The following is a 27,366-nucleotide window of genomic DNA, read 5'->3' on the forward strand; positions in this document are numbered from 1 at the left end:
CAGGGTCTGCGGTCAGTACAGGTACCACCTTCTCCAGAGTACGTCCCATGCTGCTCTTAGGCCACCAGATCATAACAATAGGTCCTTAACATAAATTTGTAGTGGATGAAGTTTTCTGCTGTGCGAGTTTTCCTCCATAAGCGTTCAGCACTCCTAGAGCATCGCTGTAGAAATCGAGTTTGCGATGTGAGCCAGGGCTGTTTCACTCTGTGTTTGAAGGATCTGAGGGTGAGGGGAGATACTTGGTCCAGGGTGCTTCTAAGAGTGTCGTTGTAGTGATTTACAGCCAGATCAGGACAGGAAAAAGAGGAGATTGGGGACAGTGATGAATGTAGGGAGTCTGAAATGTATGAGGGTTAATGGCTTGTAGATTTTTGACTGAATGGTAGGTAGGAGTGTGCTGGGGTGGGCGAGGATTTCTGAGCATGAAGGAGAGAATGTTGTGATCAGAGAGGGGTAGCGGTGAGTTATTTAGGTACGAGATTGAACAAAGCCGGACAAAGACCAGGTCAAGGGTGTTACCATCCTTGTGTGTCTCGGAGGTTGAGAGCTGTGAGAGGCCGAGAGAAGTGGTTAGTGATAGAAGCTGGGATGCAGATGTGGAAGTGGGGCTGTTGATGGGGATGTTGAAGTCTCCCAGGATAAGGGTTGGTAGTTCTAAGGATATAAAGTGTGGCAACTAGGCTGAGAAATAGTCCAGGAAGTGGGTGGGTGAACCTGGGGGCCGGTATATGACCGCTACTCTGAGGGAGAAGGGACGGAATAGCCTGATGGTGTGGACCTCAAAAGAAGGGAATGAGATTGATGGCGCTGGGGGGATGACCTGGAAAGTGCATTGTGGGGACAGGACTCTGCCGACTCCACCACCATGTTTGTTTGTGGGTCTCGGCCTCTCGGGGAATGGGAGAATTGTAAGCCACCATGAGAAATGGCAGCAGGAGAGACGTGTCAGAGTCCTGGCTCTAGGTTTCACAGCTGGATTACTGCTCCCGCATTCTGTAGCTTTTCAGCTGTTCTCTATTCTATTCCCTGTGGCTAGTGGCATCTGGAATCTCCTGCAGCAGCCCACAGCTCTCCAGATGTTCTTTATAACTACATTTCCCAGAAATCTCCTCCATTCATTTTTCTGCCCGAGAATTCTGGGAGTCGTAGTGAAACATCTGGATAAGTGTGTCAGTCGCCTGAGGAGAATACAGATACTTACTCCTTCCATCACTACACACCTGGTTAGGGCGCTGCAGCCGCACATGCAGAACCGCAGCTCGCTAAACACAGTCTAGACAACGAGACAAATATGACATTTTCATACCGAATGCGTCAAAATGATTGACACACCAATCCACCAATCCAGGCAGGAAATGATCAGACCGGCACTCCAGATAGCCAATCAGAGATGTCGCCTGGTTGATTGACATACTGCTGAGCCAATCAGCGTACTGTTTTCGGAGCCGGGAGAATAGACAGTGTAATAGTCTTTTGCTTGGCAGTGGGCGGGGCTGGACAGCTGCTCTCCCACGAGGTGAGCAGTGCGGGCTGAACTGGAGGCGACGGCGACACAACGGGGACTGCGGGGGAGACAGAGGAGAGCGGTGGTGGCGGCGGCGGCCCCGGTGCTGCAGGAGGAGGAGGCTGCGGGGAAGACAAGCTGCAGGTGCGCAACCAGTCTCCCCTAGTCACCAACGCCGCCCAGCTGTCAGCGCAATCTAGGGCGCTCACCCACTGCGAGACACGGGGATGTATTGTGTGTGTGCTCCTTGTATATGGCACCTGCATGTATGTGTGTATATATATGTATATATATATATATATATATATATATACATATACACACAACAATATATACACACTTATCACACACTATACTGTAGAACATTGTAGATACATTCTAATATACATTAAATGTATAGTAGTAGTCATACTCTATAATATAGTGCGTCCTATATACACTAATATAGTTACACATTCCCAAACTATAATACACATCATATATACATCATTATCATCATCCGATATTATATTTATACACATCCACATTAATATATGTCATACAATATCACATAATAATAATCTTTATTTTTATATAGCGCTAACATATTCCGCAGCGCTTTACAGTTTGCACACATTATCATCGCTGTCCCCGATGGGGCTCACAACATAACACAGTTATACACAAACTATACTGTAGATCATTATATATATATATATATATATATATATATATATATATATATATATATATATATATTAATCTACATTATCCTTTATAATGTACAGATATGCACTATAATATTATTCATATATGCACACTACTGTAGATTTTATATATATACAAACTATTGCACACCATCACTCAATATTATAATTATATGCATGCACTACATATGTTATATATATGCTTGTGTACACACACACACACACACACACACACACACACACACACACACACACACACACACACACAAACATATACTATAATATACATCATTCTATATTATGTACATACAGTGTAATATACACACACTGGAACACACAATTGCACATACACTATGAAATATATACACACTATAGTATAGCCCATGTACACACGCTCAGGATAGATTTCCACATACACTGTGACACATATCTCTTCAGTGTGAAGCCTTGCTCTGCTTTGTATTTAATGTTGCAGTTTTGTATCACTACAATAATAAACATATTGTATCTCTCTCCCAGGTTGTGTTACACTCCCCACCCCTCTCCTATATCTCCATATCCACCATCCATGACCGTATCCCCTTGCACTTCAGTATGTAATCCCCCCATAAGTCCGCACTGTGTAGAATAAGAACCACTGGCGCAAAAAAAAAATCTGCCAGTAGCCCCCTCCCTCCCCTTCCTGTGCTGCGGCTACACAGCCGGTCTGCTAGGCTGAAAGCCTCAGAGCAGCGCTCAACCACATTCTCTTGCAGATTTGTCCTAGATATAAGATTTATTTTTTTAACCTTATTTTTGCATTTTCTTGACGCAGAATAAAGCTCCGTGTATCCGTGCAGCTGTGGAGCGGGCAGATTGTGCAGGAATGCATGCCGCTGAGTGACGGTCGTGTTTATTGCAACACTTTGGGGATTTGCTGTCTCATCATTTGTCCCCCCCCCCCCTTCCTTTTTCCACCACCCAATTCTCCACCCTGCATTGCTGTGAACACTTGGGTCCAGCAGGCGCCATCCCCTACTTGTCTATAGTGATTGGGTCGGGTGGTCCCTCTGCAGACTGGTCAATGTCATTGCCGCAGAAGTGAGTTAACAATCTCATTGCCTTTCCTTTCTGTCATTTTCTCTTTATTGTATCTGCAGTAGATTATTTGATCCTTTATTTAATTTGTCGTTGAGAATGAAATGCAATCACTTAGCGGAGGGTGATAAACATGATTGGATGTGATTTCCGCTGTGGCACATTTTCTAGCCTGCAGGCTTTGGCACTGGTGCATTGTCGTACAGGCCTATTAGATGGACGGGCACAGTATTATGTATGATGTATTAGTCTGGGTTGCGGGTGATGTGACACTTTGATGTTGCCGCTCGCTGACAACAGCCTGCGTCTTCCTCATGCACTGACTTAATATGAAGTGTATTGTTGTGTGCTGCATACGTCGCTGGTTGGGTCATAACTCCATGAACCATCTTCAGCTCTCGATCTGGTGCCTGTCGTACGTGCGGAGCCTCCAGGACAGTTACATATATCTTCACTGCAGTAAGAATGGCATTAATGGGCATAAATCTATATGAAAGGCTGTGCGGAATAATGTATACTGAACAGCTGGCTATCTATTAAAGGGGAATGCCGCAGTTACTTGGCATCTGACGTAACATTACCAGGCTCCTGGGACTTGTGGATTTTTACGACCCAGGCATCAAGGTGTTAAGCGATGCACCCAATGCTGCTGCACTGCTAGTGGTCACGTCCATATCTTGGGGTGTCCATCCTGTAACTTTATCAGGGACAGAGTTAGTTTTAGTGGGTTGATAGATCTGCAGTGAAATCAGTGCAGATGTGTTTGGGGTTAAGAGTGCTGAACAAGTTCCAAAATGTCTTTAAAGTAGGATTCCAATCAGCATTTCTGTACTGGAGAGAAAACAGCTGGTATTGCCAGAGAAGGAGTAAAGGGGGAAGCCTATAGAAGTGATCCGGATCCTTTCTTTCTCCTAGGAAGTGTACAGCCTTTAATATTTTTGGGGCTTGTGAGGGTCCCTAGGGGGTACAGGAACAGGCATGCTACGCAGAGCCTTGTGGACCACGCAGCATTGACCGCACAGAAGACACTGGCGGACACAGACAGAAGAGGGTCTCTGTGCAAGAACGATATATGGACCCTTTGAAGTCCAATAGCTCAGGATCATGCAAAATGCTTTGGAGGTATAAATGGGCCCCCTTACCTCTTGGGCTCCTGTGTGGCTGCTCAGGTTGCACCCAATGATATATTCGCTCCTGATAAGAAATGACCCATGTTCCTTTTTGTATCCTTCATATTTCTTTGCAAAAGTTTATTTAGTGAGTTTTTTTACCTCTGTATGTATAAGCCAAAACCAGGAGTGGGTGATAAATACAGAAGTGGTGACGTGTTTCTATTATACTTTTCACTCCTGATTTTTTGTCTTACAAGTACTGATGTAAAATACTGACGAAATACTGAAGGTGTGAACGTGGCCTAAAAATTTCTGGTTTTCATCACTGTGTTTGACCTAATTTTCATCCGGTTTTTGGTCCGTGAATCCATTTTTAATAGCTGTGTTTTATCCGCTTTTTATTGTATGGGAAAAGAACTGGTGGAGGTTTTCCTAAAGTTCTCTGAGCAACCAGTTAGTAAAAATAGACGGTGCACCGATGCAGTTAATTTTTCTCAAACCCTTTGACTTTTCTCGATCTATAGACCAAACTTGGACATACCTCTGCGTTATTATTTTTTTTTTTTTTACATTCCATCAGTGAGCACAGCCATACCCTATAAAACGTCCGAGTGCTATCCGTTTTTTTTAAAAAAATACAATAAAAAAAATATTTTTTTCTAGGAGTAATTCTGGTGTTTAGGGAATTGCTATTCAAAGTGGATATTCAAACAGTGTTTTGCTGTTCCTCTGCACTTGGTAGTTTGCCCTCCGCCTGCTGCCGGCATCGACATCCAGAGTTCGTGTCACCTTTGCTGCAGCTAGTCAGTGGCTTCTGATCGACTGCAGCAGTCATGTGATTGCTCCACCGGTTGTTGATGCCCCGAGGTAGCACCAGTTCAGGATAAAATATAGGATTTTGATTTATTTATTCTCTGCTTCATTAGGTCACAGCTGTCTTACGTCATCAGTCTATCCCTCATGCTTTGCACTGCAGCTTTGCTTCTTTATGTTGGATCGCTGGGTTTTAGCACAAGCTGATATGGAATTGGTCTATTTAGATCATGACCGCAGAGATGGAATGACCATAAATGACAGCGGCCATAGCCTATAAGGATATGTTCACATGCTACCGGCTTGAATAAGGTCATTTCTGCAAACTCCATTCACGTGAATTAACCAGAAAATTCTGCCACAATCTACCATATTTCAATATATTTTAACCCCCGAATTGCATTCTTTAGCACCTAGGCTTGATTCCAAGAATAGTGTTTTACGTGTCATTTGCACTGATTCTTCTGAGTGCGCTGACATGCCCCCAAGGAACTTCTAACCAGATTTGCATGTGACTTCTTCTCTAGATTTCTCATGACTGGCGCATTGGATCTCTACTAAAAAAAAGTATAATTTTTATAGGGGGACAAGTGTCCATATAGCCATACTACTGCCATGTAAAAATGTGTTGAGAGGATCCTATAAGGAAGTTTTCATGGGAAAGATGGGTGACAACCAATGAACCTGTCAATGCTTCGCTAAAGGATATGCCAAAAACTTATAAGATGAAAAATCTGCCCCTACAGCTACACGGGTATCTGAGTGTATGTAAGTGTGTGTATGTATCAAGCCATGCCCACTCCAGATAGTCATGCCCACTCCACAGAGACAGCTGAGCTATCGAAAGATGGAGGAATATCATGAGAAGAGAAATAAAAACACAACACATCAGAGAAATGTGATGGCGCTTTCGACAGCGAATGTGCTCAATAATAATGGTGACTTTTATACATTTATGATGCTTAAAGCTGACTAACATCATCTGTATAATTTGAGGAGAATGGCTCCTTAGCTACAGGGGAACTGCAAGCCCCAGCAGTCACTCATAGTATGCGCTCCACCCTCCTCTCATGTAAGAGAGCTCTCCTCATCAACAACCTCTATTTTACGCCTAGAATCGATCACGCAATGATTTCTGGGAATTGTAGTGTAACTGTCCCCGTCTAGCGTTTGTTACTCCATTCTCTGGACAACGGTTCCCAGAAACCATTTGCGGCGCATGGATTTCTGGGAACTGTAGTTCATGTGTGCTGTTATCTAATGCGCAGAAGTGGTTATTAAACTACGACTCCCAGCAATCATTGCGGAAACTGCCGGCTTTCCTCAGATTCTCTACTATTTCTAGGCGGGAAATACTCCTGAGGTGACTGATGACACAGGTAGTTCTCTCCTTGTGGTGAATGCTGCTGATATTAATGGTTTCTGAGGGAAATGTCACCGTTATTGGTCTTTATTCGTGTAATCTGCCTTGAAATGTGTAAACACAACTGATATCATATGTTATACCTGTGCTGTCTGGTGGGTGGCTGAGTGTCATCTTGTGTTAAAAGCCCCCCATAAATGCATCCCACAGCCCCAAATGCTGGAGCACCCCCATTAACCCCTTCCTAATGCAGCCATTTTTATTTTTTGTTCATTTTACTATAAAATCTGAAAAAAATGGAAAAATAATTCACAGTGCAGGGAAATGATTAAAAAAAAACAAAAAACAATTTCACAATTGTTAAAATGACCTGGTGACACAATTCTCTCGGTCGGTACATTTATGTACCAAATTTAATTTTTTTGTGGTATGTATCCAGCCATGCCAACTTCATAGCTCCGTCCCTTCTGGATAATCTCACCCCTTTATACACTGCTGGGTGTATACAACATATGGGCGGTGCGGCTCTTATTAAGGAGTGGCCGCCTGTACACTGCTGGATGCGTCAGGGGGTCTGCGCACTCCGTACTAACACACGAGACATGACCACACCAGGAGCTAAATGTGTCCCAGGTGAGATGAAGTTCCGCAGTGGATGTACCGCTGGCTGTAGGGGTCACCACAAGAAGGGGCCAGGGATAGAGGGGTCACCACAACGGGGCTAGGGATTGGAAGGGTCACCACTGGTGGGGGCTTGGGTTGGAGGAGTCACCAAATGCAGGGGCCAGGGTACGAGGGGTCACCACAGGCGGGGGGCCATGTTTGGAGGGGTCACCACAAGCAGGGCCAGAGCAGGAGGGGTCAAGGGTTGGAGGGGTCACCACATGCGGGGGCCAGGTTTGGAGGGGTCACCACAAGCGAGGGCCAGAGCTGGAGGGGTCACCACAGGCGGGTTGGAGGGGTCACCACAGGGCCACAGGTGGGAGCCAGCCTGGTTGGAGGTGTCACCAATGTCGGGGACCAGGGTTGGAGGGGTCACCACAGGCATGGGCTGGAGTAACTGCACCAAGCAAATAAAATAATAACAATACTTGGGTAATCATTTAATTAATTTGTGTTGCAAATCTGTAGTGTTGAATATATGATGTGAAATGTTTTTATGTGCAATATAATCATTATAATTTGTTATAACTAACCACAGTTACTATGCCCGGGCAACGCCAGGCTCTTCAGCTAATATAAATATACACACTGCTCAAAAAAATAAAGGGAACGCTCAAATAACACTTCCTAGATCTGAACAAATCAAATATCATTGAATACTTTGTTCTGTACAAAGTTGAATGTGCTGAAAAGAAAATCACACAAAAATCATCAATGGAAATCAAATTTATTAACCAATGGAGGCAAATGCCAAGTGTCCTGCACCGTGTTGGGCTGTGAGCACAACCCCCATCTGTGGACATCGGGCACTCAGACCATCCTCATGGAGTTGGTTTCTAACCGTTTCTGGAGACACATGCACATTTGTGGCCTGCTGGAGGTCATTTTGCAGGGCTCTGGCAGTGCTCCTCCTGTTCCTCGTTGCACAAAGGCTGAGGTAGCGGTCCTGCTGCTGAGTTGTTTCCCTCCTACAGCCCCCTCCACGTCTCCTGGTGTACTGGCCTGTCTCCTGGTAGCGCTTCCAGCCTCTGGACACTACGCTGGCAGACACAGCAAACCTTCTTGCCACAGCTTGCATTGATGTGCCATCCTGGATGAGCTGCACTACCTGAGCCACTTGCGTGGGTTGTAGAGTCCGTCTCATGCTACCACGAGTGTGAAAGCACAACCAACATTCAAAAGAAACCAAAACATCAGCCAGAAAGCATTAGTACTGAGATGTGGTCTGTGGTCCCCACCTGCAGAACCACTCCTTTATTGAGGGTGTCTTGATAATTACCAATAATTTCCATCTGTTGTCTATTCCATTTGCACAACAGCATGTGAAATTGATTGTCAAACAGTGTTGCTTCCTAAGTGGACAGTTTGATTTCACAGAAGTCTGATTTACTTGGAGTTATATCCTGTGTTCCCTTTATTTTTTTGAGCAGTGTGTATATATAATTTATGTGATGAGCGAGTGTACTCGTTGCTCGGGTTTTCCCGAGCACGCTCAGGTGACCTCCGAGTATTTATGACTGCTCGGAGATTTAGTTTTCATCCAGGCAGCTGAATGATTTACAGCTACTAGCCAGGCTGAGTACATGTGGGGGTTGACTGGTTGCTAGGGAATCCTCACATGTACTCAGCCTGGCTAACAGCTGTAAATCATTCAGCTGCCGTGATGAAAACTAAATCTCCGAGCAGTCATAAATACTCGGAGACCACCCGAGCGTGCTTGGGGAAAACCCGAGCAACGAGTACACTCGCTCAACACATACATTATATCTCTCTCTCTCTCTCTCTCTCTATATATATATACATGTATATGTGTATATATGGGTATATGTGTGTGTGTATGTAAATGCGTGTATGTGTGTGTGTGTGTATATATATATATATATATATATATATATATATATATATATATATATATATATATATATATATATATCTTTCTTGCAACCTATATGGAGCCATAGAGTGTACTCTGCAGAAACTATACAGTCATCAGTCTTCTCACCAATTTCCGTTTCATTGAAGTTTCTCCATCGACAGTCATTCTGACCACAAGCACATTTGTCTGTAATGGAACCAGTATAAAATGTCTGCAGGAAACCAGTCATACCTCGTCAGGGGAAATAATGTAAACTATATCTTACTTCTTGCTAAATGAATAGCAGACACAGCTTGTCAGCAATGTATTCTAGTTCTGCAGGTAAAAGCAGCACAGTTGAATTTGTCTAGGTCTTAAAGCCTCACTGGGATTACATCCTTAAAGGGGAAGTCCACCTAGAATAATTTTTAGACTTATTGAAATTTTTGATCACCACTGAAGGGTTTTATTACTTTGCAATCTGTGTCTATCCAGATTAGGAGAAACTTTAACTAGTTGTGGGCTGTTTCTCTTCAGCCTTGTTTCGAGTAATCTATGGAGGTACCAGCTCACAGACTTATTCTGAGGTTATGCTTTCTTGTGTCTGTCTGACAATTCACTTTGTGAATTTAATGTTTCAGTTCTATATTACTTGCTTTTCCACAGTTCTACATTGTCAGTCAACGTACTGCATTACCATTTTAATTTGGAAAAGGTGTGGGACCTCTCCTGTGAGGGCATTAATGGTGGCCATACTAGTTGTCACCCTTTTTCAATGTATTTTTCAAGATAATTTTTCTCTCACCCATTCAGTGGAGTACAACTAATGGAATCATAGAATATTAGAGTTGGAAGGGACCTCCAGGGTCATTGTGTCCAACCCCCTGCTCAATGCAGGATTCACTAAACCATCTCAGACAGATGTCTGTCCAGCCTCTGAAGACTTCCATTAAGGGAGAACACGCCTCCTCTCATGGAAGCCTGTTCCACTCATTGATCACCCTCACTGTCAAAGTTTTTGCTGCTGCATCACACTGTTGACTCATGTACAGTCTGTGATTTATTAGTATACCCAAGTCTTTTTTCACATGTGTTATTGCTTAGTTCTATTCCTCTTATGCTGTAGACATAATTTTCGTTTTTCTTTCCCAGATTTAGAATCTTGCATTTCTCCCTGTTAAATACCGTTCTATTAGTCACTGCCCATTGGTCAAGCTTATCTAGGTCCTTCTGAATCCTTTCTCTGTCCTCTCTAGTGTTAGCTATCCCTCATAAATTTGCATTGTCTGCAAAATTGATTAGTTTACCTTCAGTTCCCTTATCTATCTAATATATAATTGCCTAGAATACTACTTCCTGCAATTTGTGCCAACTTCCGTGGCTTTGTCCGGAGCTATTGTCCGGAGCTAATGTCCGGAGCTAATGTCCGGAGCTAATGTCCGGAGCTAATGTCCGGAGCTAATGTCCGGAGCTAATGTCCGTAGCTAATGTCCGGAGCTAAGTGACGTCACCAGTGTCCTACACCCAGGCAGAGCACAGTGGCCCCAGGCAGAGCACAGGGGCCCCAGGCAGAACATGGGGCCCCAGGCAGAGCACAGGGGCCCCAGGCAGCATATGGGGCCCCAGGCAGAGCACAGTGGCCCCAGGCAGAGCACACACCAAATCGGAGGCCGAGGGGCCCCGCCCACCAAATCGGAGGCCGAGGGGCCCCGCCCACCAAATCAGAGGCCGGGGTCCCCGCCCACCAAATCGGAGGCCGAGGGGCCCCGCCAACCAAATCGGAGGCCGAGGGGCCCCACCAACCAAATCGGAGGCCGAGGAGCCCCGCCCACCAAATCGAAGGCCGAGCGGCCCCGCCCACCAAAGCGGAGGCCGAGCGGCCCCGCCCACCAAAGCGGAGGCCGAGGGGCCCCGCCCGCCACAGCGGAGGCCGAGGGGCCCCGCCCGCCACAGCGGAGGCCGAGGGGCCCCGCCCGCCACAGCGGAGGCCGAGGGGCCCCGCCCGCCACAGCGGAGGCCGAGGGGCCCCGCCCGCCACATCGGAGGCCGAGGGGCCCCGCCCGCCACATCGGAGGCCGAGGGGCCCCGCCCGCCACATCGGAGGCCGAGGGGCCCCGCCCGCCACATCGGAGGCCGAGGGGCCCCGCCCGCCACATCGGAGGCCGAGGGGCCCCGCCCGCCACATCGGAGGCCGAGGGGCCCCGCCCGCCACATCGGAGGCCGAGGGGCCCCGCCCGCCACATCGGAGGCCGAGGGGCCCCGCCCGCCACATCGGAGGCCGAGGGGCCCCGCCCGCCAAAAGTAAGTGCGGCCCCAAAAGTAAGTGCGGCCCCAAAAGTAAGTGCGGCCCCAAAAGTAAGTGCGGCCCCAAAAGTAAGTGCGGCCCCAAAAGTAAGTGCGGCCCCAAAAGTAAGTGCGGCCCCAAAAGTAAGCGCGGCCCCAAAAGTAAGCGCGGCCCCAAAAGTAAGCGCGGCCCCAAAAGTAAGCGCGGCCCCAAAAGTAAGCGCGGCCCCAAAAGTAAGCGCGCCCCCGGGTGCAAAAGTAAGCGCGCCCCCGGGTGCAAAAGTAAGCGCGCCCCCGGGTGCAAAAGTAAGCGCGCCCCCGGGTGCAAAAGTAAGCGCGCCCCCGGGTGCAAAAGTAAGCGCGCCCCCGGGTGCAAAAGTAAGCGCGCCCCCGGGTGCAAAAGTAAGCGCGCCCCCCAGTCCCGTGTGTGAAAAGTGCTGCTGTAAAGCTGGTAGCGCTGTTCAAGCACCATGTATTTCCTTCAGGAAATGCCCATCTAATATATAATTGCCTAGAATACTACTTCCTGCAATTTGTGCCAACTTCCGTGGCTTTGTCCGGAGCTAATGTCCGGAGCTAATGTCCGGAGCTAATGTCCGGAGCTAAGTGACGTCACCAGTGTCCTACACCCAGGCAGAGCACAGGGGCCCCAGGCAGCATATGGGGCCCCAGGCTGAGCACAGTGGCCCCAGGCAGCATATGGGGCCCCAGGCAGAGCACAGTGGCCCCAGGCAGAGCACAGGGGCCCCAGGCAGCATATGGGGCCCCAGGCAGAGCACAGTGGCCCCAGGCAGCTTATGGGGCCCCAGGCAGAGCACAGTGGCCCCAGGCAGAACATGGGGCACCAGGCAGAGCACAATGGCCCCAGGCAGAGCACAGGGGCCCCAGGCAGAGCACAGGGGCCCCAGGCAGAGCACAGGGGCCCCAGGCAGAGCACAGGGGCCCCAGGCAGCATATGGGGCCCCAGGCAGAGCACAGGGGCCCCAGGCAGCATATGGGGCCCCAGGCAGAGCACAGTGGCCCCAGGCAGAGCACAGGGGCCCCAGGAAGCATATGGGGCCCCAGGCAGAGCACAGTGGTCCCAGGCAGAGCACAGGGGCCCCAGGCAGCCTATGGGGCCCCAGGCAGAGCACAGTGGCCCCAGGCAGAACATGGGGCCCCAGGCAGAGCACAGGGGCCCCAGGCAGCATATGGGGCCCCAGGCAGAGCACAGTGGTCCCAGGTAGAGCACAGGGGCCCCAGGCAGCCTATGGGGCCCCAGGCAGAGCACAGTGGTCCCAGGTAGAGCACAGGGGCCCCAGGCAGCATATGGGGCCCCAGGCAGAGCACAGGGGCCCCAGGCAGAACATGGGGCCCCAGGCAGAGCACAGTGATATTTTGGACCACTGTGCGGTGTTTCAGACCCCCTGTGTGATGTCTGGGGCCCTGTTCTTAAGTATATTAAAGATTAAAGTAACGTATATTAAAGTATATTATAGATCAAATTTGACACGTTTATGAGCACCATTGAGTGATATACTCAAGAATGACATAATTTTTCAACATTTTATGGTTTCAAACTGTAAACACTCAGAGTTTTTTTTACCTCAACCAGAAAACCTTAACGGTTCATAAAAAACTTGACTGTTCAGGATATGATAAAAGTCATAGTATTCTGAATCTTTAACTTATAAAGATACCTTTACATGGGGTGATTATTGGTTCCAGAGAGGCTTTCGGCCGATAATCGTACACATGGCTGGTGACAGGACAATACAATATAAACGTTCAAAGGTAAACACTGATAACATTAAAATCTAATATATAATTGCCTAGAATACTACTTCCGGCAATTTGTGCCAACTTCCGTGGCTTTGTCCGGAGATAATGTCCGGAGATAAGTGACGTCACCAGCGTCCTACACCCGCTCAGGGTGGACAAAGATATATGCCTTCGTGGTGCGCGGCACTTTTCTGATTGGTTGCCGCCTGCCGCGAGCGACCAATCAGAAATGTGCCGTACTGTCAAGAATTGTCAAGAGCTGGTGAGTGCAGCCATTTTTTGTTCTTTCTTACTATTATTTATTAATTGTATTATTCTTACATTTGAATAAATAAAGTATATATGGATTCTAGACTCCCGATTCTTTAGAATCGGGCTGCCATCTAGTATCATTTATAAAAATGTTGAACAACACTGGGGCAGGACAGAGCCTTCTGGTACTCCCACTTGAAACTCTTTTCCCAATGGATGTACAATTTATCACCACTCTTTGAGTACAATCCCTGAGCCAGTTATGAATCCATCTAGATGTAGCCTTGTCAATCCCTCTCTTGGTCATTCTATCGATCATTGTTAACCAGGCAGTTCTATGCTGCTTTGCTTGTTTCAGTTTCTCGGCCATTACCATGTTGCTCCTTTATGGTGTAAATCCAGTGGGTTTTTGGCCTTGTTCTTCTGCCACTGACCGATTCAAGCATGGCGCCTTTTTCTCCAACAACTGACTCCGCGTTATGTGGCCAAAATAAGTTAATTTTTGTTTGGTTATCTTCGCTTCCAGCTACAATTTTGGCTTGACTTGGTCCAAGACACCTCCGTTGGTGATCCTCGCTGTCCATGGAATCCATAGATGTCTCCTCTAGCACCACGGTTCAAATGCATCAATTTTCTTCTGGTCCGCCATCTTGAGTGTCCAGGTCTCACATTCATATGTTGCTATTGGGAAGACAACTGTGTTGACCAATCTGCATTTAGTAGCGAGGGTGATGTCTCTGCTCTTCCAGACCTTGTTCATGCTGACCATTGCATCCCGTCCAAGTGCTATGCATTGTTTCACCTCAAGTGTGCAGTCGTCATCGCAGTTGATCTTGGAGCCAAAGAATATGTAATCGTCAAGTATACACGTGGTGTCAAAATCCCCATCATATAATAATCACACCAGGTTAGCAACTACCTAGGTCTGCTTCACAAAAGCTCCCATCCCGCAACCTGACTGCTTTTGGGCTTGAACAATCATAGCCTATCATCCAAAGCACTTCATCTCATGTTGCTGAAATAGGGACGATAAGTTGGGCATTATACTTACAGAGTGTGAGATGAGTCCACCAGTCCCTCTACCCCGACGCGCGTTTCGGCGCCAAACTTCCTCAGGGGGCGTGAAGCAGACCTAGGTAGTTGCTAACCTGGTGTGATTATTATATGGTGGGGATTTTGACACCACGTGTATACTTAAATGGTTGTGCACATTCTAGTGCTTTGCTTCTGATAATGTTATTTGGCTGAAAAATGCATTGTGTGTATAATGAGATGAGTACCAGAGCAGTCCCTTACATTTGAGGTTTAAGGTTATTGTATTTTTGTTTAATGTATATTTTTTAATTATTTAAATAAAGAACGATTTTATTTGAGAAAGTAAGACATCTGTGCTTTTTCTGTTTCAAGGCTATGGTTTAGCGCTGTGTGATACGGACGGATTTATAGCCACTTTATTTTGACTAAAGAATTTGAGGGATGTTTCCTTCTATCATTTTTAAGATAAGGTCCCCCCCTTTGTAAGCTTCTTTGTTTGTGAGCTTCCATGCTTATCAAAGAGACCAGTTATCAAATTTTTACATATGGAAGCAGTTGTGTGACTGTATAGGTGCTTGTCCCCAATATGAGAAATCTGGAGTAGATGCCATATTCAAATCAGTCTGGAAGTGCATTGGGGCGTGTCAGTGCATTCAGACGCCTCTTCCAAGTGCATTCACACACCCTCGGTGCACCTCCAGACCGATTTTGAATATGGTTTTTACACTAAATTTCTCACTACTGCCACGTCAGATCGCTACAAAAAAAAATAAAATGATAGTAATAATTTTTATTGGATGGTAAGGATGCCTATACAACCATACCACTAACTCCATATGTAAAAAAAAAAAAATGTGCCGACAGGTTCCCTTTAATTGCACAATAAATTATGCCGTTTTCTAATATTCTTTGTATATCTGTTCCCTATCTTATGATTTTCAAAATATCTACTCCTGCTCTTTCAATGGGAACCTTTATTGTTTACATTCAGGGGATAAATATCTGTCCTGGTCATATTATGGCCCCAATGATGCATGCCTATTAAATCAATAACTGTAGGAAGTTAGGAGCAAAAAGTGCCGCTGTGGGATCACGTATTACTTTGTCGGTCCTTTTTAACCAGGACAATTAAGTGAACATTAAATTAAAGGTTAATAGACAACTTTCATTTAAAAAAAAAATATTGCTGATGTCTATTGTGTTTTAATTCTAACCACATCTACACACTTTCTGGGACGGATTAGGAGGTTAAACCAAAAGATACTGCTGCGTTGTATCTCCTGGAAATGTCCGTGCCTGTCCCGGTACAGCGAGGCTGGTATGGATTGCTTCTTCCTATAGGTATTCACACATCGGAGTCAAGTTGTGGTTTACTGCATTTACCGCTGAATCACATCAGGTCTCCGGCACGTCATCGCTGGCAGGTTGTAAGCCAAGATTGGTGGGAGACAGATGAGCTGTGTATCTGAATCTAAGCGGGGTTGCTTGAGGTTTCAAGAGGCGAGAAGTGGTCGCCTTTTGTGCTTTTATCATTTTAAGTGCACATTTGTCTACTTATAGTTTACCAGAATAAAATAGTTTTGTGTTTGTTTTTTTTTTTACTTCCCATATACTATGTGCTATAGTTGAGCGCTATAGTACATAATTTATAGGCTGGGTAACCCCAAACATTGTAAATTGTCTCATTTCTTTCCTTATTTCTTACAACTACATTTAGAAAACTTCCAACCACACATTTCAAATGTGAAGGACGGAGAAGCAGTAAAATGCAACCACTTACGAGACCATAACTATTTAATAAGCCTTTTCTATATTAATGACCTGGCGTGTGCTTGTTCATGTGGGAATAAGGATGTCTCTGCAATCCACTTCTGAAATGATGGTGCTTCCTCCGCGGCCTCCTGAATGCAGTTTTGTTTATTTCTCATACATTTTATTGTAATGGAAGGACTGAAGCATGAAGGTCGGGGAAGAGTAGAGAGAATTCAAACTTTCATTGATGACTTGACTTTGTGCTTGATGTAACCTGTTCTCAAAAGATGGACAAAGGTCAGGAGCAAGTTTGACAATGTGTCCAACTAGCATCCACATTTTGGGGGTTTTCATTGCATGCACTTATCATTTATAGGATATGCTTTCTAATATTCAGGTAAGCCCATTCAGGAGAATGCATGCCGTCAAAAGTAAATGCTGCAGGGCTTTCGGTGAGAATCTGCGAGTCCCGTGGGTCTCCCCTTTTTTCAAGTAGCAGTCCGACCACTCTTAGGAAATTGGTGTTGTATGGTATATGATTCTGCTTTTCGCTGCATGGTCAGGGTGCAGACTTCAATTTCCAGACCAGTCGCAGGTCTCGTATAGGCTCATGAGTTCAAGTCATGAAAAGCCCAGCCGGCCCAGAAATCACATATCATGAAACATGAACATGTGAATTGAGCCTTAACCCGGATTCACGTATTTGTGAGACCCTGTCCAAGTACCTACTGCAATGTACGGACTGATCGCATTAGAGATGAGTAAATCAATTTGCAGGTCCCTGTTCTAGCCACCATGTCGGTGGTCTACTGGAAAAGAGCCATGTGAACCACCCCCTATCTGCTGATGTCTCTTCACCCCAATCTGATTTGTAGGCCCGAAGCAGCATCTCGCCACAATGATGACGACCAGCCTACAAATCGGGTAAGGTGTCGGTGATGCCAGTAGGTAGGAGGTACTCAACAGGGTCCTGGCCAAGCGGCCTTGGACTACTGATATGGCCTCTGGACCAGGGCCCTGACAATCAATCTGCTCATCCCTAGTCCTAGTTTATTCAGGTTGTAAACTCGATCTCCACCCACCTATAGCTTGATTGACAAACTCTGATTTTTCTCGTCCTGACCTTTCACCCGAAATCTTGCACATGCTGAGTAGAAACTGAAGTCTGCATGGCACTCCAGTAAGGCTGGTGAAACATGGAGCATTCTAGCATCGGACGATTTTCAAAGGTGAAAATAAAATGGCTTCTTTGTAATTTGCTGTAGGGGTCAGTCTCCTGGCTGAAAGACCTCGAGTGATCAGTAAGTCCTAGAATATCCTGATAACTAGGGCTGCTGTCAAGTGGGATTCCTGACTTTCAGGGCTTGTTTTTTTTCTAGATTTTGGAAAGAGGAGAGAGACCGTCAAAGGTTCGATTGTGCAGTGTTTTTACAGGAAGCTAACATTTCGCAAAGATTAACCATTGAAACCATGAATGGACACTCCACATGGTACTTGGGATGTTTTTTCCCCGATGCTTTCCTAGTCATATGATCATCCCTTGGAGTTGATGCATTGCAGCGGCTGCACAAGGCACATATGGACACTTTATACTAAGCAGTAAATCACTAAAATAAGCAGGGAATGAAATTTCAGATCTGTCGACACGTGTTGTAGCATGTCATACTGGAGACGCACACGTCAGCTCGGGACATATAGGTTGCCTGTGTTTTGGGTTACTATCTCAGTATCTTACGTGGCTGTTGACTTATGTAACAAGCCCTATGATTTACCATGGAGACATTTATAATGCTTAGTTTGCTTTTATTTATTTTATAGTATTTTTTTTTTTTGCTTTATATTTGTCAATATGAACAAGTTTTCATTGACTTATTTTTTGTTTTGTTTTGTTTTTATTTTTTCTATTTATTAAATCCTGCTCCCATTGTGTTGATTTACGAAAACATACTGTTTAAGTATTTTTTTTCTGGCGGGAGGGCTGGGGGGTGTAGGATTTAAGCCACTTTGACGTCCGATACTCTGGTACTGGTAATCATGTCCACTTATCATGTACAAGTAGACGGCCAATCTCCGCAAGTAAGTACTTCCTGATAACAGCTGATCAGCAGGGATGCCGAGTGCTGGACCCCGGCCGATCAGACTTTGATGCCCTTTCCTGAGGATAGGGCATCAATGTAAAAGTAGTGGACAACCTCTTTAATCGTATGACATGTACTGGTGTTATGGATCCGTATCAGTTTGGAGATGATTATATCTTTTTTCATACTATTGTTCACTATTTGATTATAACACCAACCTCCCCCTTATCATTCTTTCTTTTGCGTAGATCCTGTTTTTGTTGGCGGGATCTGTCTTGTTGAGTTATTGAAGGTAACCTTCTGCGTTCTCCACCTGTCCAATATATGCAGATTGCTATAGATAGACACGTTCAGCAATCACAGACTGGAATAATTATCACCCGTAGGTTCCCGGCTTCGCCGCTCTATTTATGTTTGTTTTTATTTTTGCCCAGAATTATCATTATTTAAATACAAAGCAAATTCAATAACGCCAATATGTGACTGACCTAAAATTAAAGGTTTCATGGGGGAATGTATTCTTATTGCTATTTGTAATAATATAAGTAGGTTTCTGCAATTTTGAAGTTTGCATCGACGGGCATGTAGCGAAAATGTACAAAGCAATCACATTCTGATGGCAGAACCTGCTGATTTTAGATGGGGGCAGCGTTACTACATAGGCATCACATATGACGTATGTGCTAAAAACATTTGCAGAAGTGTGCCATACGTCAACATGGCTTCCTACATTTGCATTTTTATGCTTAAAATATGTAATATGTCCACCTTGTATGTCTGTATACATTCTTTTTTTTTTAAACAACAACAAAACAATTGTCAGTTTTTCTTTTCCTAACTAGATCTTCCTGGTTCTGTACATTCAGAAAAAAAACACTATAACTTAAACCTTGGAATTGCAAATGTTATGTCTCTTGGGAAGCTTCATGGTTTTTAAGACAAACCACAAGTGAAAAACATAATAAGCAAATACCCTGCAGTAAATAAATAAACAGAAATAGTACCTGAAAATAATCTGGGGTGCTTACTTAACATAATTTGATTAAAAAAGTAAAAGCTATCCCACCACGTCATGGTGACCCTGTTCGAGCCTTTAAAACCTTTAGTTTTAAAACCTTACCATTTGTCAAGTGACATACATGTGGACAAGGGCTGAGAAAGACTGAGATCTGGCTAATGGACACTCAGGCATGGGGAACTACATGAATGTAATGTCCAGCTCTAGGAAAAGGGAGTGCAAAACATCTACCGCACATTTAAATTTCAATTGCCATTTCTCAGCCCAAGGCTCCAGTTTACATAAATGCTGCTTTAATATGAAATTATCCTCCTCTGCGTTGATTACCCTGCAGAGTTTAGTATTAGCTGCAAATATTGAAATTCTACTATGTATGCCCCCTACAAGGTCATTAATGTTAAAAAGAAGAGGGCCCAATACTGACCCCTGTGGTACCGAACTGTTAACTGTGACCCAATCCAAGTGTGTTCCCTTAATAACCTTTGTTTCCCATCACTGAGCCAATTGTTAACCCAGTTAGACAGTGGGACTTTCAATGTCTGTGTCTTATTGTTTGCTTTTCCTTGTTTGTACAAGGCAATGATCTCTTCTCTTAACTTTTTGACCACTTTCTTGATATCCCAAGGATATTAGTGAACTGGAGGCCATTGTCCATAAGGAATGAGTTAAGGAACATTGCGATAAACTGGTATCTGGCAATGTATCACATTTGCAGCGGATCATAACAGCCAGAAGAGGGTCTGTACTAACTTATAAAGATGCGTGTATTGAAAGGGTGAATGATTTTGACACTGCACTAGTCAGTAAAATTAGCATTTTGTGATGAATTTGAAGAAACCAATTGTTATATTAGTTGTGTTGAACTACTTTTTTTTCTTGCTTAATTGGTATATTGCAGAAGGCAGACAGTTTGTATATAGTGCAAAAAAGCCGAATTTACAATTGGAAGGGGGTGGGTGAATATTTTTGATTGCATCTGTAACTATTGTTAGGTTCGGTGCCATTTTATAGCATCTTTCAGATGGCTTATTTCATAAATATTCAAGATTATTAGGTCTCATCTGATGGCATTGTGTTTGGCGATCCTCAGCAATATCATCTCATTGTGGAGTCCTATATTTTTATTGTTGGGAGACTAATTTGGATGATTACACTATATCCAGCTGGGCTACTGTAATAAACGATCCTTAGCACCAGGATGAGTTGAACGGTTCCTATTTCCACTACGCGTTTCAACCCTGGACTAGCATCTTTTCCGAGTGAAAAAAAATCAATTTCATAGTAAGTGCTCAAGGGCAGGGGGGTTAAAAAGGGTGGAGCAGTGACTGAAACTGAAGAAAACACCCACAAATAAATTTGTGGAAAAAAAGTGAGAGCAGGGGAAGGAGAGGTCATTGAAAGGTGGACTAATGGTAGGATTGCAAGGGGGAGAGGGAAAAAATATATATACACAATTAAAAATCAAATAATATAAGGAAAATTTACAAGAAAGGCAAGAGAACGATAGGAAAGAAGCAAATTCGGCAAAGAAATTGGGTGAAAATAGGGAAAAAAAATGGGGGGAGAGTGGGGCGGGGATCGAACCTGTTCTGTGTTGGGAGCAAAAAAAGGGGAAGCGGATAAGTGAATTTATTGAGCTATTGGGAGGAAGAGGAAGAAGAAACAACAGAAGAAAGGGAATGAGAAGTAAAAGGACATGCCACAAAGGAAGAGGGGACCAGTGATAATTGTCGTGGAGGGAAACCCTGATGGCTGGCCAAGAGATATTTTCCAATATGAGGGTATGTGCACACTAACTCGCCTCTAACAAGACTAACAAGTCTCCTTTGCAGAGTTTTCAGGACAAAAAACTGAGAGGAAACACCAAGTTATTTGAGGAGTATTTGGAGAGTTTCCACACAGTTTTTTTCCTTATCCTGAGGATTACCTGCAATTCAGCGTAATAGCCACATGCTATTTTTTTTATTATTATTTTCACCTGGATGCGGTTTTTCTAAACACCGTAGAAGGGCTGATATTTATTCCTTGTAGTATCTGTTTACATTGTTACTTTTAATGCACGCTTCAGCTGCTGCAAAACCTCTTTTTGAAGAATTTGTAAGGGCTCCACACCTGTACTGACTGATTAAATTGTTTACGTTCAGGATAAATATAGGGTCTTATATATATAATATACTAGCATCTTATATGTATGGGTATAAATATACAGTATGTGTGTATATGTATATATAATACACACACACACACACGTCAAAAAAAATAAACGGAACATTAAAATATCACATCCTAGATATCACAGAATTAAATATTCCAGTTGCAAATCTATATTCGTTGCATAGTGGCAAACTCAAAGTGTAAAATCAAATTACAGGCTGATCCAACTTCAGTGGAAATGCCTCAAGACAAGAAAATGATGCTCAGCAGTGTGTGTGACCTCCATATGCCTGTGTGACCTCCCTACAATGTCTGTGAATGGTCCTGATAAGGCGGCTGATGTTCTTCTGAAGGATCTTCTCTCAGATCTGGATTAAAGCATCAGTCAACTCCTGGACAGTCTGTGGTGCAAAATTGCATAGGTGAATGGAAGAAGACATGATGTCCCAGATTTGCTCGATTTGGATTCACGTTTGGGGAATGGGCGGGCCAGTACATAGCTTCAATGCTTTCATCATGCAGGAACTGCTGACACACTCCAGCCACATGAGACCTAGCATAGTCATACATCAGAAGGAACCCAGGGCCCACTGCACCTGCATATAGTCGCACAATTGATCTGAGGATTTCATCTCAGTACCTCTGGCAGTCAGGATACCTCTGGCTAGTTCATGGAGGGCTGTGCCACACCATTACTTACCCACTTCCAAAGCGGTCATGCTGGAGGATGTTGCAGGCAGGAGAATGTTCTCCATGGCGTCTCCAGACTCCTGCTGTGATCCGTGAAGAACACAGGGTGCCAATCTTGGTGTTCTCTGGCAATTGCCATTCACCCTGCACGGTGTTGGGCTGTAAGCCCAATACCCACTTGTGCACGTCGGGCCCTCATACCACCCTCTTGGAGTCTTTCTGACAGTGTGAGCAGACACATGGATGTTAGTGGCCTGCTGGAGGTCATTCTGCAGGACACTGGCACTGATCCTACTGTTCTTCATTGCACAAAGGAGGTGGTAGCGGTCCTGCTGCTGGGTTGTTACCCTCCTACAGCCCCCTCCACGTCTCCTGGTGTCTGCTCTATGCTCTGGACACTGCTGACAGACACAGCTACCCTTCTTGCAATAACTCACATTGATGTGCTATCATGGATGAGCTGCACTACCTGAATAACTTCTGTGGGTTGTAGACACAGCCTCCTGCTACTGTACAGAAGCTCTAGGGTTGAGAGCAATGACACAATGCAGAAGTGACAAAAACAACAGCCAAAAAGGAAATGTGATTGGCTTGAAGATAAAATTGTGTTGTGTAAGTGTTCCCTTTATTTTTTTTACTTTGTGTGTGTGTGTATGTATATAATATATATTGCATTTCCTTTCGGTTAAAATCTTGTATTACTGAAAGCTGCAAGAAGAGACCTGCCATAATTATTACTCAAAAACAAAATAATGTTGACTTTGGCTGCATTGCATAATGGTAAGCAGAAACAAATCATCTCAAGGGTAAAACACCCTCGAGGCGAGCCCCAAACCTGCAAGAACTGCAGTAAGACTATATTCAGTGTGACATTGCCACCAGGGAAACCTCCTCTCTGGCTGTGACATGGTCATGCTAATGGCATTACTGATATTATGTGGACATTTCGCAATGTTGCTAAACCTATCCTCGCCCGGGTGGCTCGCTCCGTACTTGCTCATGGCTGGAGCTTGCAGATCAGATGATCAGTAGGACCAAGGGGCTTTCCTTTGGCAATCTAAATCATCTTATTAGTTATGGACTTTCTTTATAAATAGTCATCATTTTATACGTAGAAGGGGGTTCGTGGGTGGATACCGCTTTTTGAATACTGCACAAATTTCTTCTCTAGTATTTTCTCTTTAGAGAGGACCTGACATATACCATGACTTAAAGGCGTTGCCCAGTGCTTTTTTTTATTTTTTATTGATGGCCTATTCTTCAGATAGGTCATCAATATGAGATCGGTGGGGGTGCGATACCTGACAGCAGTCCCAGTGTCGATAATGACCAGATGTGATCAGTTGTGGGGCGGGACAACACAGCTATGTCAACTGCATGGTGGCCGCAGCCGGGCTCTGCAGCTCTGTGCCTATTAATTCGAATATGGGGTGGATGTGCATTACCTAGCCGTGGTCTCTGTACAGTTGATGGAGCTGTGCAATTCTACTTCGCAACTGCTGCTATCTGTCTGGTACCAGAATCAGCTGATTGACGGGAGTGCCGGGTGTTACACCTCCAACAATCTGATATTGATGACCGAAAGGCAGGGCTCCCCAACCTGTAGCTCGGGAGCCACATGTGGCTCGCGACCCCATGAATTGTGGCTCGCGACTGTCTGCCAGCTTGATGCATTAGGTCCAGGTCTAGCAAACAGGTATGAAAAGCACATCTCAAAATGGTGAATTTTGTGAGTAGCCCTGCACAGAATTGCAGATCTGGATGCACATTTACTGGTCTTAGGGGTTTAGAGATGTTTTAGGTACGCTGGAGGTTTGTACTACCTGTTAGAGGAGGTGCTCAAAGCTAGATGTGACAGTGTGTTGGGAGAATACTGAATGGGAGTATTGTGGGAACCCCTGGATCTCAGTGTACTGCTCTGGAGTGATTTCTGTGGAAAAGCTTTGGTTATCATTATACCTGTAATGGGGGCTTTGGTTGCCACTACTTTGAAGGGGGTGGGAGCTGCATGTGGCTCGCGACCCTCTCAGTGCTGAATGTGGCTCGCGACCCTCTCTCTAAGCTGAATGTGGCTCTCAAGCTCAGAAAGGTTGGGGACCACTGCCGTAAGGGCTCCTGCAGGCAAACGTATTTTTGCTCCAAGTGTGACCCGACAAGACTTCAGATCGCGCCCAGACCAATGTTATTCTGTGGGGCTGTGCACATGTCAAATTCTTTCCTTGGCCCGAGTCGGTCCGTGAAAATACTCGCTGCATGCCTGAGTTTGACCCAATTTTCGGGTCACACAGCTATGCAAGTGAATGACTGCATGGATGGTCCTCGGATGACAATTGAGTGCAGTCTGATTTCCATGGACTGACCAAATGAATTTTTTTTTTCTCCTCGTCCAAGAGTATCGTATCACACTACTTTCACACTAGCGTCATTTGCAATACGTTGCAATGCATCGTTCAGGAGAAAAAACGCATCCTGCTAAGTTGTCTGCAGGATGCGTTTTTTCCCCATAGACTTACATTACCAACACATGGCGACGTATTGCCACAAGTCGCAACCATCGTGCGACGGTTGCGTCGTGTTTTGGCGGACCGCCGGCACAAAAAAACGTTACATGTAACGTTTTTTGTGCGTCGAGTCCGCCATTTTCGACCGCGCATGCGCGGCCGAAACTCCGCCCCCTCCTCCCCGGACCTTGCAATGGGGCAGCGGAAGCGTCGTAAGACTGCTTTCGCTGCCCATGTCGGGCATTTTTCACAGCATGCGTCGGTACGTCGGCCCAACGAACTGCGACGGGCCCGTACCGACACTAGTGTGAAAGCAGCCTAAGCTGACACTGAAAAGAGTTTAATCTGTGTAATTTGCATAATTGGCTCGATTCTCTCGGACGAGAGAAAATACTGCCGTGTGACCATAGCCTAAGCATAGGCCATCAATATAGAAGTTCAGGTCAACCCCCTTTAACAATGCAAGAGTATATTCTTAGACCTTTTAAAGGGAATGTCACTCCCTTGGACTTACCTAAGCTATTAATATGGGCATACAGGTTCTAGAATATTTAAAATAGTCCTGCCTGTGTGTCTTGTTCTTCAGAAATCATCTTTTGATCATTTGTTAATACATTCCTCCAGGCTTTGGGGTGTATGGTAATATATTAGGAAATGCAAATATGTTCACAATGTAGTTGTGCACAAAATCCATGCCAGATAGGAGTTAATAATAAATCAATACAAAGTTTATTATTTAAACATTTGTATTGATTTATTATTAACTCCTATCTGGTATGGATTTTGTGCACAACTACATTGTGAACATATTTACATTTCCTAATATATTACTTTACTGATCCATTGCCTTGTTTGTTGGTTTATATGGTTTGGCTTAGGAGTATGTCCTCTGTTGGCCCAGAGGACTCTTTGTGTAGGTTGTATTTGGGGCGTATAGTGCCTGGAAGGAAACTCCTGCCTCCGGTCTTCATTTGCTTGCCTGTGTACTCCCATCAGGGTCACAGGGCCCTGTGACGTCCGGTGGTTATCCCACGCCTGCGCCCTGCAATTGCGATATTCCGCCCTTCTATGATCATTGGCATCTTGTTTCTTCTGCGCAGGTGCCACATGGTGGTGGCAGCATCATGCTGTGGGGAGACTTTTCTTCAGCAGGGACAGGGAAGCTGGTCAGAGTTGATGGGAAGATGGATGGAGGTAAATATAAGGCAATCCTGGAGGAATACCTCTTAGAGGCATCAAAAGACTTGAGATTGGCGCGTAGGTTCACTTTCCAAGAGGACAACAACCCTAAACATACTGCCAAAGCCACAATGGATGCTTTAGATTAAAACATATTCATGTGTGTGTGAATATCCCAGTCCCAGTCCAGGCCTAAATCTCATTGAGAATCTGTGGCAAGACTTGAAAATTACTGTTCATAGTGTATGGATACTTTTTCAAGGCACTTTATATGTATATAGTATGGTAATTTGCTGCAGACTTGGCTGCTTTAATTACATACAGTAAATTCTATTTGCATCTTTTATATTTAGGATTATTTTCTCTGGGCGCAGTCATTACCGTCAGTACATTACAGAAATACATAACCCTGCGAGTGACTGTATTTAAAGATCAATGAAACTTGAACAGTTCCTACAACCGGGCAGAACCTTACAGGACCTGACGGTCCGGCGGCTGTGCTGTCACACTGTCTTAGTGTACAGGAGACACCTTGTCAGTTGTGTAGCATCGGCGACGCTGTGAGAGATTCCGGCTGCCTCATCCGTACAAGCTCCTGCTGCTTTGCTTCTGGTGCCAGTCACGTGAAGCTGTGAGAGGTTTTATTGCTCTGTTATAATCATCCGTACTTTCAAGCCTTGTTCACAAATGCAGGTGCGTATGAATAGGTGCTACTTTTCGTGCTCAATTTTTATTTTTAACGATTTATTCATTATTTGACTAGTCATCCCATAGAAAATGAAAACAATCTATGCTCACCTTCCATCGTGATGCCGTTCCAGTAATGTCAGCACTTCTATTCCCGGCGGGTCACGTAACCACTGCAGACCATCAGCTGATGGACTGCAGCCTTTACATCCACTAAGTATAGATTATTTTTATTCCCTATGGAATCCCAAAGTGATTAAGCAGGAGTCGTCCAGTAGTGGACAGTCCCTTTTAATATCTGCTAACATGGGTTTCAGATATGGTTTTCTTATATCGGGATCCAAGGCTACTGCATAGCCACAGGAATAAAGTTACCCAGTTATCAGATATTAGGACCCCAATCTGCTACCAAGCTGTTATCCAGGACAGCAACGGGTTCCCAGTGATGCTTTGAAGCCTGTAGGGGACTTGTATCAGTGCTGGTGTTTTCCATTGGTCCTGAGTCCTGACCAAGAGAGCAATGGAGTAAAATGCTGAAGATTTATTAAACACTTTATGGGCTGCCCTTGTCTGCTCATAGATTACACATCAACTAATGGTGGAAGTGATGCAAATGCATCTGACTGAGCTCCCCCCCTTTTTTAACTAAACTTCACCTACTTTTAGAAAAAGGAATGTCTATGGAGGTAGAAGACAGTCAAAAAGCTGCTAGTTTGTGCACTTTGTAAGGCAAAAAGAATTTGCAATTTACTACACAAGTAAAGTAAAGTTATTACAACTACAAATTCCTTTTTTATCTATTTAAGAAGTTCAAACAACTCCTTTAATGGTACAGCATACTTCATTCATGACTCTCTTTGGACCTGAGCAGAGAACAGGTAAAAGAACGTCTCTTTCTGG

The 27,366-nt window shown here is 44.8% G+C and overlaps 1 protein-coding gene across 6 annotated transcripts in view; it reads left to right on the top strand.

Moving 5' to 3' along the window:
- The first annotated feature begins 1,478 nt into the window (after positions 1-1,478).
- KCNAB2 (potassium voltage-gated channel subfamily A regulatory beta subunit 2) overlaps positions 1,479-27,366 on the top strand; it is a 206,215-nt gene continuing 180,327 nt past the window's right edge. For 3 of the 6 annotated variants that reach the window (XM_077250364.1, XM_077250366.1, XM_077250369.1), the window contains exon 1: positions 1,495-1,651. The gene's annotated coding sequence lies outside the window, so the exon portion shown is untranslated. Of the gene's footprint in view, positions 1,652-3,149; positions 3,274-27,366 lie in introns of those variants that run through there. The other 3 variants (XM_077250365.1, XM_077250368.1, XM_077250367.1) reach the window with 2 other exon arrangements.

Source organism: Ranitomeya variabilis, chromosome 4 (assembly GCF_051348905.1).
Source record: "Ranitomeya variabilis isolate aRanVar5 chromosome 4, aRanVar5.hap1, whole genome shotgun sequence".
NCBI classification, from domain to species: domain Eukaryota; kingdom Metazoa; phylum Chordata; class Amphibia; order Anura; family Dendrobatidae; genus Ranitomeya; species Ranitomeya variabilis.